Genomic DNA, 12,838 nt, shown 5'->3' with positions numbered 1-12,838 from the left:
GTCTTAACAGATGTTGGGTTCGATCCTGATCCTGGCGGCGCCTGCTGCTTATATTTGGAGTTTGCGTCTTTCTCTCTCTCTCGCTCGTTCTTTCTCCCCGTGGTCGCGTGGATTTTTTTGTCTCCGGCTCTTCCGGTTTTTAAATCCTTTATAAGTTCGCTCGCTTGCTTCGGACCGTGAAAATCTTTCGGTCGTTTTTAACCCACTTCCCGTGATCCAATCGAGCTGACATTTTGCACACAGACTCGTTGTGCGTTACAATTTATTTTGGTGAAAACAATTCCAAATTTACACTTTTTAGGAAAAAAACAATTATATTTAATTACCAATTGCTTAATGGTGCAATGCAATCATCTGACCCATAGGTGGCAGCCATCTCAAGCCAGAGACGAGAGGACTCTAGCCGCCACGCATATAAGGATTTATAGTGAAAAACTTTATTTTTACGGGTTATACTTATATTTTCCTCTCTCACATTAAGAATCGACATCATGCGTTTGGAGTATTTAGCTGCTGTCAATTTCTACGTCAGGGTCATTTCGCTGAGCTTTCATTTGTGGGCAGGTCGCTTCTGATTAAGAGCTACGTAGCTCAGGGGGGACTTACCTGGTAACAAAAATAGTAAAAAAAAATTAGTAATGTGATAAGAGCCGTTGCGCAATACGCGAAGACAAGATCCCCCGTATAGCCTTGACAGACTGTTGGGGCAAGTGCTGTTAGCGAGCACCAGTGAGGCCGACACGGCACACGAGGGGGTGGGTGGCCAGCACCACGCCCGACCGCCTTTGTCTCTCAGTGGCGATGTTTACTGCACATCGCACCAGGTACTCATTTGAGGCTGAGTCGACCTAGGGGAGCCCATGATAATCGTCACTGGTGTTGGCCGTGAGCGGAAATCGAACCCTGGTCGCCGGGTTCGTAGCGCAGCACGCTAACCGCTACACCACCGCTCCCCACTGGCTTGACACAAAGACAAAGATCCCCCGTACAAACTGTAGGGGCAAGTGCTGTGTGCGAGCACCTGTGAAGGCCGGCACGGCACACGAGGGGGTGGGGATAGCCAGCACCACCCAAGGGCCGCCTTTGTCTCCCCAGTGCCGATGTTTACACACCGCACCAGAACTCATTTGAGGATGAGTTCACCTAGGGGAGGCCCATGACCAGTTCAGATAATCGTCACTGGTGTTGGCCCGTGAGCGGAAATCGAACCCAGTTCGCCGGCTCATAGCGCAGCGCCGGTCAACCGCTACACCACCGCTCCCCACTGACTTGCACACACACCACAGACAGACAACCGCTCCGTGAGAACATTCTCACAGTTCGCCAATCGACGGCGGTCGGGTGCAAAGAGGGCATCATCTTCACACGGAGCGTGGCGAGTGGCCTTAACCTCTCTATTCACAACCCCCACCCACCCACCATCTCCCTCCTCCTCCTCCCCTCCACCTCGCTCTCCCCCACCCCTCCTCCTCGCCCCATCCCCACCGCGCCAGATCTCCAAAGGACCCATTGTACGTATTCTTTCACTCATCGATTGTTTTCCACAGAGCCTCCTAAAACCCAGCGCCGTCAGATCGTCATGGATGGGGCTATCCTCCCCCCCCCCCCCTCCCGTCCCGGCCCTATTTGTTCCCATCTTGTGCCGGGGAAACTCTTTCCCATTGGCTTCAAACGGCAGGGGCATCCATCGCCCCGCGACCAAAACACTCCCACTGGGGAGCGGTTTGAAACGTTCGGGCCAAACGAGGCAGGGCCCCCATCAGCGCTATAGGGGTTCACACGGAGGAGGAGGGATAGGGAGATGGAGGGAAGGAGGAGGGAGGGAGGGGAGGAGGGAGGAGGGAGGAGGGATGGAGGAGGGGGAGGGGGAAGGGAGGGAGGCGCCTTCGCCGCTATGGTGCTGGTAGCGCAGCAGCAGGGGATCGGTGATGGGTTTTGAGGGTGATTTGTGTTTCTTGTTGGTGTCTATGAACACAGTAAACAACAATGGACTAATGTTACACGGGAAACCCGCGTTATATATTTGATAAAAACAAAGGGAGCACATAAGAAAAAAAAAAGGAAAAATATAAACAAACGACATGATGAACGAAGTAAGTGCCGAAAGACTGAGCATTCTTTCTCGTCTGATCGGTTTAAAAAAAAGGAGGGAGGAGGGAGAGAGGGAGGATGAGGGGAGGGGGGTGAGATGGGGGAGGGAGGCGAAGGGCAACCGACACTTTGTTTATTCGAGGACGTGTGAACGGTGTGATTTGAAAAATATAATACCGTATATGGAGCCCCAATTATATATATTTTTAATAGATGCATCGCTAACGGTTCTCGCTAAACGTGCATTAGAGGGAGGGGAGGGAGGGGAGGAGAGGGAGGGGGGAGATGCCTGCTGCTGCCGCCACAGTGAGCTGTAGAGTGTATTCTTGGTAGATAGAAAATACAAAATACAATTTAAATAAAATAAAATAAAAGCAAAAACCCACGACGTTTCGATCGCAACACAAGCGGTCCGTGGGTTTTTAGCTTTATTTTAATTGTATTTAAATTTTTATTTAATTATTTGAATTTGTATCTTCTCTCTACGTGACTTTACCGAATGTGCCAACAATAATGATTTCCTGCAGTCACGAAAGTTCCAAGTCAAAATGTTCCTGTGGAGTGGTCAGCACCGGTTACGATTCGATCTCAGGGCGCGGCAGCTGAAACCGACGCTGAATGAACGACGTCTTAGAAATCGCGGCTCTCCCTGCCCCCCCCCTCCTCCACCGCTCTCCCCGTGACGAGCCCATCGCAGCGAGGCGGGTGGCAAGGTCGCGTGTGCGATCAAAATCGGAATATTTATCAGAATTTGTACTGCAGGAATCCGATAAGCTGCAAAGCTCTTTGTCACAAACGCCCACGAGGTCAAATGTGTCTGCGTCAAATGTGGGTTACTCCCACCTCTCACAAGACGTTTGAGTCGCCCCCCCCCCATCCCCCCTTTTAGTGGAGGATTGTTCGAGCGGCAGGGAGGTGAGCGAGCAATTGCAGGGCTGCACCTCTATCGGCAGCTTGTGTGTTAGTGTCAGTACGTCGTCGTCGTTGTTGTTGTTTTACATCAGCCGTTGCTCCGCAAAGGGCCACGTGATCACTGCTGGCGATGAATTAACTCAGCGGACGCGTACAAATAAATAATGAAATGACGCCGGATGAATCGCCGGCATTGTCGGAACGTTTTGAACGTTGCCTGGCGAAAGAGGCCTTCGCTTTGACTCCGCGCCTTGTCGAGCCGGGCTGGGCCGGGCTGGGTTGTGGCTGGGCCGATCTGGGCTGAGCCGTGTCTACCCGGCTCAGGCTGGGCTGGTTCTATGCTGAGCCGTGACGACCCGTGCCAGGCTGGGCCGGTCCGGTCCAGGCTGAGTCGTGTCGACCCGTGCCAGCCTGGGCTGGACCGGTCCAGGCTGAGCCGTGTCGACCCGTGCCAGCCTGGGCTGGTCCAGGATGAGTCGTGTCGACCCGTGCCAGCCTGGACTGGTCCAGACTGAGTCGTGACGACCCGTGCCAGCCTGGGCTGGTCCAGACTGAGTCGTGACTACCCGTGCCAGCCTGGGCTGGTCCAGACTGAGTCGTGACGACCCGTGCCAGCCTGGGCTGGTCCAGGCTGAGTCGTGACGACCCGTGCCAGCCTGGGCTGGTCCAGGCTGAGCCGTGTCCACCCGTGCCAGCCTGGGCTGGTCCAGACTGAGTCGTGACTACCCGTGCCAGCCTGGGCTGGTCCAGACTGAGTCGTGACGACCCGTGCCAGGCTGGGCTGGGCTGAGCCGGCGTTCCGCATTGCGTTTGAAATTCCTACATTTAAATACTTTTTTTTTAATCCGGCTAAAGATTCCCGCACAGCCGTGGCCGCTGGTTGACTCCGCAATCGGAAGGACCCACAGCCAGTCGGCCCTCCGCTGGACTGCCAAGAGGGGGCATCGCGATTTCCTGCTCGAGGCGGTGCCCCTCTACCGTCTACAGCCCGGCGGTGGAAGTGTCCACGTTGCCATGGTAGGGGGCACGTCTATCCATCATCGGCCAATGTTCGCCAAATCGTGGACCTTCGAATATCGCTCCTCCTCCTTCACCTCCCAACGCAAATTTCAAACGGACGCGCGTGGCCAGCCGCCAGCAGGGGAGAGAGGAACAGAGGCACATTCAAGGTCTCCAAACCCCCCCCCACCCACACCGTGAATTAAGATGCATTGGCCTATCGGAAGCTCGTTAATTGATTTAACGAGCGCTGTTGCTGGGAGTGACGCCCCCTCGCTCCACCTCGTCCGCATATCTCGACCCGACAGCTGAAACGCCCCATCGGTGTGCGGCTACCGGCGACAGCTCCCAGAAGGGCGTGCGTTGCTGATGGGATGTGTCGAACGAAACAAAGCAACAATAATGATACTTGATAATTGGTTCTTTACCCTTCTATCTGGCAACAAAACTGACACCTTTTGTTGCCAGATAGAAGGGTAAAGAACCAATTATCATATTTTTACTGGCAAATGAGGTTCCCATAGAATAATGATACTTCTTCTTGGTTCTTTCGGTAAAGTCACGTAGAAGGTAAAGTCACGTAGAAGGGAAGCAATAAAATAATAAAAAAAATTGCGTAGAAGGGAAGTAATAAAAAAAAATTGTATTATTTTATTACTTCCCTTCTACGTGACTTTACCGAAAGAACCAAGGAGATGAATCCCTGCAGTCACGAAAGCTTTAAATCGAAATAATGATACTGTAGTAATAGGTTTTTACCCTTTCAACTGGTACAAAAACTGACACCTTTATACAAGACTTCACGTTTGCAATAACCACAACACAAGCAGTCAAAATGCAAACAAAAAGAAACACCTCTGATGATGATAATGATATGCAAATAGTTTTTTCTTTTTGTTTGCATTTTGACTGCTTGTGTTGTGGTTATTGCAAACATGATGCCTTGTATAAAGGTGTCAGTTTTTGTACCAGTTGAAAGAGTAAAAACCTATTGCTATATTTTGCCACTGGTAAAGGAGGTCTCATAGTGAGAATAATAATAATATTTGGTTCTTTCGGTAAAGTCACGTCGGTAGAAACATTTTTTTATATCTTTTTTTTATTATTATAATGTCACGTAGGTAGAAAAATAAAAATAAAATTTTTTTTATGGATTCCTGCAGTTACGAAAGCTTCAAATCAACAATCATAATGTTACGTTCCTATTGTCGCCACATTTATACTCGGTCATCGTGCAACGTACGAAAAATAAGAATTGGTTTTAATCTTTCTTGCAATAAAACAGGAGTTGTGTTAGGATGTTCACAGACATCAAATATAAAACCTTTTGCAAAGAATCAAGTTATTGCATTTATCACACACACGGTAATTGTGCTGAACATGCAAAAGGCATCATCTATTTGGTGTTTGAACATATAAACACAACTCCTGCATTATTGCCAGAAGGGTTAAACGCGTATCATTATTTTGTTCGTAATTTGATACTGGCAAAAAGCTCCCCATGATATTGTGAACCGTGTTGGCATTTCTCCCACGGACTCATTTCAATTCCAAAGGTGCATGCCCCGTAATGCTAAGTGCCCTCTGAGTACATCCCGTTATTAAATAAAGTTGTGAGCGAACAAAACTGTTCTTATCCGTTAAACAAAAGCTGGTTAGGATTAACGCATTACAATCCACGTTCATTATTCAAACAAAAAGGACAAAGATCCCCCGTGTAGCCTTGAGCAGACTGTCGGGGCAAGTTATTCTTTGGTTCTTTCGGTAAAGTCACGTGTCCTCTCTTTGGAATTTTCACACTTAAATTCTAACTTAGCAATCTTTGAAATACGTAATCAACCAGGCTATGCGTTAATTGTGTGTTGACCGACTCTCTGTGTTGCATTACATTACATTTCGATATTTTACTAGGTTATTTAATTTTAGTGTGTCTTTCTCCTAATTTTCAAGCTTGCGTACCGTACCACGTCGTCGTCCACTCATTGACATGCTAATTTTTTCTCTGCCCCCTCCCTCTCTCCGCCCCCCGCCCCCTCTCTATATTTAAGGCCTCGTCACAGAGACGACCTCTCTCTTTGTGCCGATACGTGTTCTCTCTCTGTGTATCTTTGTGATGTCTGTCTGCTTATATGTCTGTCTATAGTTTTCTGGTTAGATTTTTGTTGCTATTTCTTTTATACCTGATGATGATTGCTTGTGTTGCAATCGAAACGTCGTAGTATGCTATTATTTCATTTATTATTTTATCTTTATACGTGACTTTACCGAAAGAACCAAAGAATAATTCATGCAGTCACGAAAGCTCCAAAATTAAGATTGTCGGGGCAAGTGCTGTAAGACGAGCATGGCACACGAGTGGGTGGGTGGCCAGCGCCACTCCCCGTCGCATTTGTCTCTACGATCGGCCGCTGATGTTCACACACTGCACCGGCTACTCGTTTAAGGCTGAGCCTACCTAGGGGAGGCCCAGGCCCAGTTCACAGCAGCATCACCAAATCAATCGTCCAGATCTTCTTGGATCTTTCGGTAGAGTCACGTAGAAGGGAAATAATAAAATAATAATAAAACATAATAAAATACAATTCTCACGACGTTTCGGCCACAACGCAAGCAGCCGTCCTCAGGTGAAGAACAGGGCTGTCGGAAAGACAGCGTCTTTCCGACAGCCCTGTGTCTTTCCGACAGCCCTGTTCTTCACCTGAGGACGGCTGCTTGCGTTGTGGCCGAAACGTCGTGAGAATTATATTTTATTATGTTTTATTATTATTTTATTATTTCCCTTCTACGTGACTTTACCAAAAGAACCAAGAAGATGAATCCCTGCCGCCCCAGCTGCATGCATGGAGAGGTGTTGAGGGTGGTGCGTCTGGCTGCTGCTGCTAGTCGTGTAGAGTTACTGCCCACAGCTGCAATGGGAATTCCAGAGATGTCTCGGCTCCCCTTTGGTTCTCTCTCTTACGATCAGAGGAAACAAGAAGATGCTCGGTGTAGTCGGCACTTTGCTTCGTTCATCATTTAGTTTTTTTGGGGGTTTTTTAATGCTTTGGTTTTTGTTAACCCCCCCCCCCTTTTTTTTTATGAAATATTTAACGAAAGATTTCACGCTCTGCTCTCTTTACCCCTTCTCTCTTTCTCTCTACCCCCTCTCTCACTACTCCATGTCTATGTTGCCCCTATGTTGTCTATGTGATATTTGTAATATTAGTAATACTCTCTCTCTCTACCCCCTCTCTCTACCCCCCCTCTCTCTCTACCCCCTCTCTCTACCCCCCCTCTCTCTCTACCCCCTGTCTCTACCCCCCCCCCCCCCCTCTCTCTCTACCCCCTCTCTCTACCCCCCCCTCACCCTCTCTCTCTACCCCCTCTCTCTACCCTCCCCCCCTCTCTCTACCCCCCCCCTCTCTCTCTACCCCCTCTCTCTACCCCCCCCTCTCTCTCTACCCCCCTCTCTCTACCCCCCCCCCCTCTCTCTCTACCCCCTCTCTCTACCCTCCCCCCCTCTCTCTACCCCCCCCCCCTCTCTACCCCCTCTCTCCCTACTCCATGTCTATGTTCCCCCTATGTTGTCTACGTGATATTTGTAATAGTATTAATACTCTTTCTCACTCGGCATCTGTGGCTGACTCGGGGTTTAGCAGGCCCACTGCCCGAGTCTTTGTCCGTGTGTCTCAGTCAGTCGAACCGTGGCACCTGCTGGCTCTGTCCCGTGACGACCCTCCTGCCAGCGGGCGTTCGACACTTCACGTGGCCTCAACGTGCACCTAGCCTGGCACAAGCGCCGTGGTGACGTCGCCGCCACTTAGTGGCGAATGGCGGTTGTTATTGTTGTTTGTCTGTGGATTAGGAAGCGGTAGTGTTGCGGTTAGCGCCCCGCGCTACGAACCCGGCGACCCGAGTTCGATTTCAGCTCACGGCCACTACCAGTGACGATTATCTGAAGCGTTACTGGGCCTCCCTTAGGTCAACTCGGCCTCAAATGAGTACCCCGTGGCCAGCGTGGTGCTGGCCACCCACCCCCTCGTGTGCCGTGCCGGGCCTTCACAGGTGCTCGCTAACACACCGCTCATCCCACCCCGCTCACCCTCACACCCCACCCCGCTCAACGCACCCATTCTGACACACCCTGCCTCGCTCTCTCTCTCTCTACTCTCTCCACTCGCGTCATCTCTCTGCACCAGCTGTTCGGAGGAATTTGCGCCAGAATTTCAACCGGTGTCATTCATCTCCAAATCCTGGGTGGAGGGTGGGAGGTGGTGGGAGGTGGGTGGGTGGGTTGGACGCCACTCCTGACCTACTTTGGCACGATCCTGGAGTCTCCGCCTCCGACCGGAGCACGCGCGCTCGTCTCTACGTGACCCACGCAGCCTTTGTATTAGGGACGCTGCGGTGGCTAGGAGATGTTAACTACCTCGCCTGGTATGCAGAAGGTCGTGGATTCGATCCCGACCCTGACGCCCTTTGTATATAGTTTGCGTGTCTCTCTCTCACTCTCTCTGTCCGTATTGGCGTGGATTTTTTTCCGAGTCCGCCGGTTTTCCCCTCCACATTTAGAATCAACGTCACGCATTTAGAGTTATTTGGGGTAAGGGATGGGGTCGGGGCTGACCGCGCCATTCCATATCCAAGATGCTACCGTGTTCCCCTTCTCTAACACGTTTTTTTTTTCTCAGATAAAGCTACCGCTGTGACCTTGCTATCACAAAGACATGTGATCCGGAGATAAAACAGTTCAAGAAAAGCATTGTGAAGTTTTGCCACCTTAAGAGGTACCAAAGATATTTATTATTGTGGGCTTATCTTTCAATGCTCCCAAGGTTTAAATTAATTGACAATTCAATTCTCCGTTCTACTTTTAATGTGATTTTCTTATAAGCGTACAACCTTGTTCGACCGTAGACCAACCCCACACACGCTTATCATTCAGCACCAAACCTCTTATCAAAACTCTGCGGTTTCACTCCCGTGATAAAGCTCAACAGAGCAATATCTGTCGGTGGCAGATATCGGTACAAATAAATCCCTACACAACCGGAACGCAGATGCCACTTTCCCGAACTTCCCTGGGTTCAAACCTTGACAGCAGTTGGCATGATGATGGTGGTGGTAGCAGCAGCAGCAGCCACCACCACCACCATCATCATCATGAACTCTGTCTCTCTTGTCTCTGCTGAAGCTGTGCCAGCAGCAGCAGCCACCACCATCATCATCATGAACTCTGTCTCTGCTGAAGCTGTGACAGCAGCAGCCACCACCACCATCATCATCATGAACTCTGCCTCTGCTGAAGCTGTTACAGCAGCAGCAGCCACCACCATCATCATGAACTCTGTCTCTCTGCCTCTGCTGAAGCTGTAACAGCAACCACCACCACCACCATCATCATCATGAACTCTGTCTCTGCTGAGCTGTGACAGCAACTGCAACCACCACCATCATCGTGAACTCTGTCTCTCTGCTGAAGCTGTAACAGCAGCAGCCACCACCACCACCATCATCATCATGAACTCTGTCTCTCTGCCTCTGCTGTAGCTGTAACAGCAGCAGCCACCACCACCATCATCATCATGAACTCTGTCTCTCTGCCTCTGCTGAAGCTGTGACAGCAGCCACCACCACCACCATCATCATCATGAACTCTGTCTCTGCTGTAGCTGTAACAGCAGCAGCCACCACCACCATTATCATCATGAACTCTGTCTCTGCTGAAGCTGTGACAGCAGCCACCACCACCACCATCATCATCATGAACTCTGTCTCTGCTGTAGCTGTAACAGCAGCAGCCACCACCACCATCATCATCATGAACTCTGTCTCTGTGCCTCTGCTGAAGCTGTGACAGCAGCCACCACCACCACCATCATCATCATGAACTCTGTCTCTGCTGTAGCTGTAACAGCAGCAGCCACCACCACCATTATCATCATGAACTCTGTCTCTGCTGAAGCTGTGACAGCAGCCACCACCACCACCATCATCATCATGAACTCTGTCTCTGCTGTAGCTGTAACAGCAGCAGCCACCACCACCATCATCGTCATGAACTCTGTCTCTCTGCCTCTGCTGAAGCTGTGACAGCAGCCACCACCACCACCATCATCATCATGAACTCTGTCTCTGCTGTAGCTGTAACAGCAGCAGCCACCACCACCATTATCATCATGAACTCTGTCTCTGCTGTAGCTGTAACAGCAGCCACCACCACCACCATCATCATCATGAACTCTGTCTCTCTGCCTCTGCTGAAGCTGTGACAGCAGCAGCAGCAGCGGCGAGGCAGCGAGAGCTTGTGTCTCGACGGTCCTCTATCCGAGCGAACATCTGATTGGCCACCACCACCACCACCCTCCCGTGTGTTTGAAACCAACCAATGGGAGCCAGCAGCGAGGCGGGCGCTTCAATGATGACAGCCGGGGCGGGCAGCCCCACACAGGCGGCACAGAGAGGCTCAGTGTGTGCCCTGGCACGGCCACTCAGACAAGGCGGTTTGGGGGTTCAACTCCATACCCTCACCCATCCCTCACCCTAGCTCCCACTCTAGCTCCCGCCCTCCCTCCCACCCTACCACCACCCTCCCTCCCACCCTACCCCCACCTTACCTCCCACCCTCCCTCCCCCCCTACCTCCCCCCCTACCTCCCACCCTACCTCCCACCCTACCCCACCCTCCCCCCCCTACCTCCCACCCTCCCTCCCACCCTACCCCCACCCTCCCTCCCACCCTACCTCCCACCCTACCTCCCACCCTACCCCACCCTCCCCCCCCCTACCTCCCACCCTCCCTCCCACCCTACCCCCACCCTCCCTCCCACCCTACCCCCACCCTACCTCGCACCCTCCCTCCCCCCCCTAACTCCCACCCTACCTCCCACCCTAATTCCCACCCTACCTCCCTCCCATCCTACCTCCCACCCTAACCCACCCTCCCTCCAACCCTACCCCCCCCACCCTCCCTAGCTCGCTCGCTCCCTCTCGCTCCCACTCGCCACATTTAAATGCGGCGCTCATGCGCGCGCACCAACGGCGCCTTTGACCGACTCGGGATTTTAAACGTTTCATATATTTAAATATTATTCGCATGTTTATGTTTATTTTTGAACCGCTGCAAGACGAAGACTGCAAACATCGCTACCGCCGCTGGCTTGTAAGTTTTTTTTGTATATTTCGGGGTTTCAATGAAATTTTTTTCTCGTGAATGTGTTCATCGTTACGTGTCATGAGAACTCATTGACGCTTTGATAATTGTGCAAAAGCCGGTAATCGCATTGCGTTGACAGCGGTGTCTATGTGTGTGTGTGCGCGTGTGTAAACATCGCCGCTAGGGAGACAAAGACGGCCGGGCGTGGTGCTGGCCACCCACCCCCTCGTGTGCCGTGCCGGCCTTTATAGGTGCTCGCTAACAGCACTTGCCCCTACAGTCTGTTAAGGCTATACGGGGGATCTTTGTTTGTGTGTGCACGCTAACGCATATGAATGGGATGGTGAGTTGTGGGGAGCGGTGGTGTAGTGGTTAGCGCTACGCTGCGCTACGAACCCGGCGACCCGAGATCGATTCCCAATACCGGTAACGATTACCCGAACCGGTCCTGGGCCTCCCCTAGGTCGACTCAGCTTCAAATAAGTACCTGGTGCGGTGTGTAAACGTCGCCACTGGGGAGACAAAGGCGGTCGGGCGTGGTACTGGCCACCCACCCCCCTTCGTGTACCATTCCGGCCTTCATAGGTGCTACTCGCTAACAGCACTTGCCCCAACCGTCGGCTCAGGCTATACGGGGGAAGGAGGGATCTTTGTCTTTGTGTGAGTCTGAGTGTGTGTGAGTTGGCACAGTAGGGGGCACAGGTGGTGCATCAGCCAGTCGTCTCAGTCAGTCGATCCGTGGCACCTGCTGGGTCTGCCCCGTGACCTCCTGCCAGCGGGCGTTCGACACTTCACGTGGCCTCAACGTGCACGTGGCCTGGCACAAGCGTCGTGGTGACGTCACCGCCACTTAGTGGCGAATGGCGGTTGTTGTTGGTGTGTGTGAGTGGGGAGCGGTGGCGCAGTGGTTAGCGCGCTGCGGCTATGAACTTTCCCAGTAAACATCGGCATTTTGGGGAGATAAAGGCGGCCCGGCGTGGTGCATATGCCGCACCACTCCCTACACGGGGGGACCTTTGTCTTTACGTGAATTCATCTTGTGCGCAATGCGTCCGATCAAGGATCGCGATTATGATGTTGACAGGAGGTGATGATTATTACGGCGGTAAAGGCGCCACCCTGAAAGTTCTTGCTCGCACCACTGCTGGCAGAAGGGCAGCAGCCAGAGCCCCCCCCCCCCCGCCTCCTGGGAGGGCATTTTGGCCTTGGAAGAGGTGGGATTATCCACACGTAACCACCACCACACATTCGACTAACCTGCCCATTGGCTCGCTGAGGTGCACACAATTGATACCGCTGCTGTCTCCCCCCTGTTGTCCACCCGCTGCTGTCCACCCGCTGTTGTCCACCCGCTGTTGTCCACCCCGTTTTCCATCCCCTGTTGTCCACCCCTTGTTATCCACCCCGCGTGTGAACCTCGCGGGCGCGATCCGGCTCGGCGCAGTTTGTCGGGGTCTGGAACACATCCCTGAGTCTGAGCCACTTCCGCGTTATTGACGACCGTGTCCTGGATTTCTTTTAAATTTGTGCACTACTTCCAACGCAGCATCAATGCACATGTTTATGTATTCAATTATAACTTGTTTAAAAAAAACGTTAACCGATTTCCACTTCCGAAAGTCAGGAAAACGGTAACCGTTCCAAGTAAAATTTCAGAGGGGAAAAAAACCCCGATTGTAAATCATAATGCTGGAGGTGGCTT

This window comes from Lethenteron reissneri, chromosome 63, assembly GCF_015708825.2.
Source record: "Lethenteron reissneri isolate LAM-NWPU_2019-01 chromosome 63, ASM1570882v1, whole genome shotgun sequence".
Classification (NCBI taxonomy): domain Eukaryota; kingdom Metazoa; phylum Chordata; class Hyperoartia; order Petromyzontiformes; family Petromyzontidae; genus Lethenteron; species Lethenteron reissneri.
Note: the sequence above shows the minus strand (reverse complement) of the source record.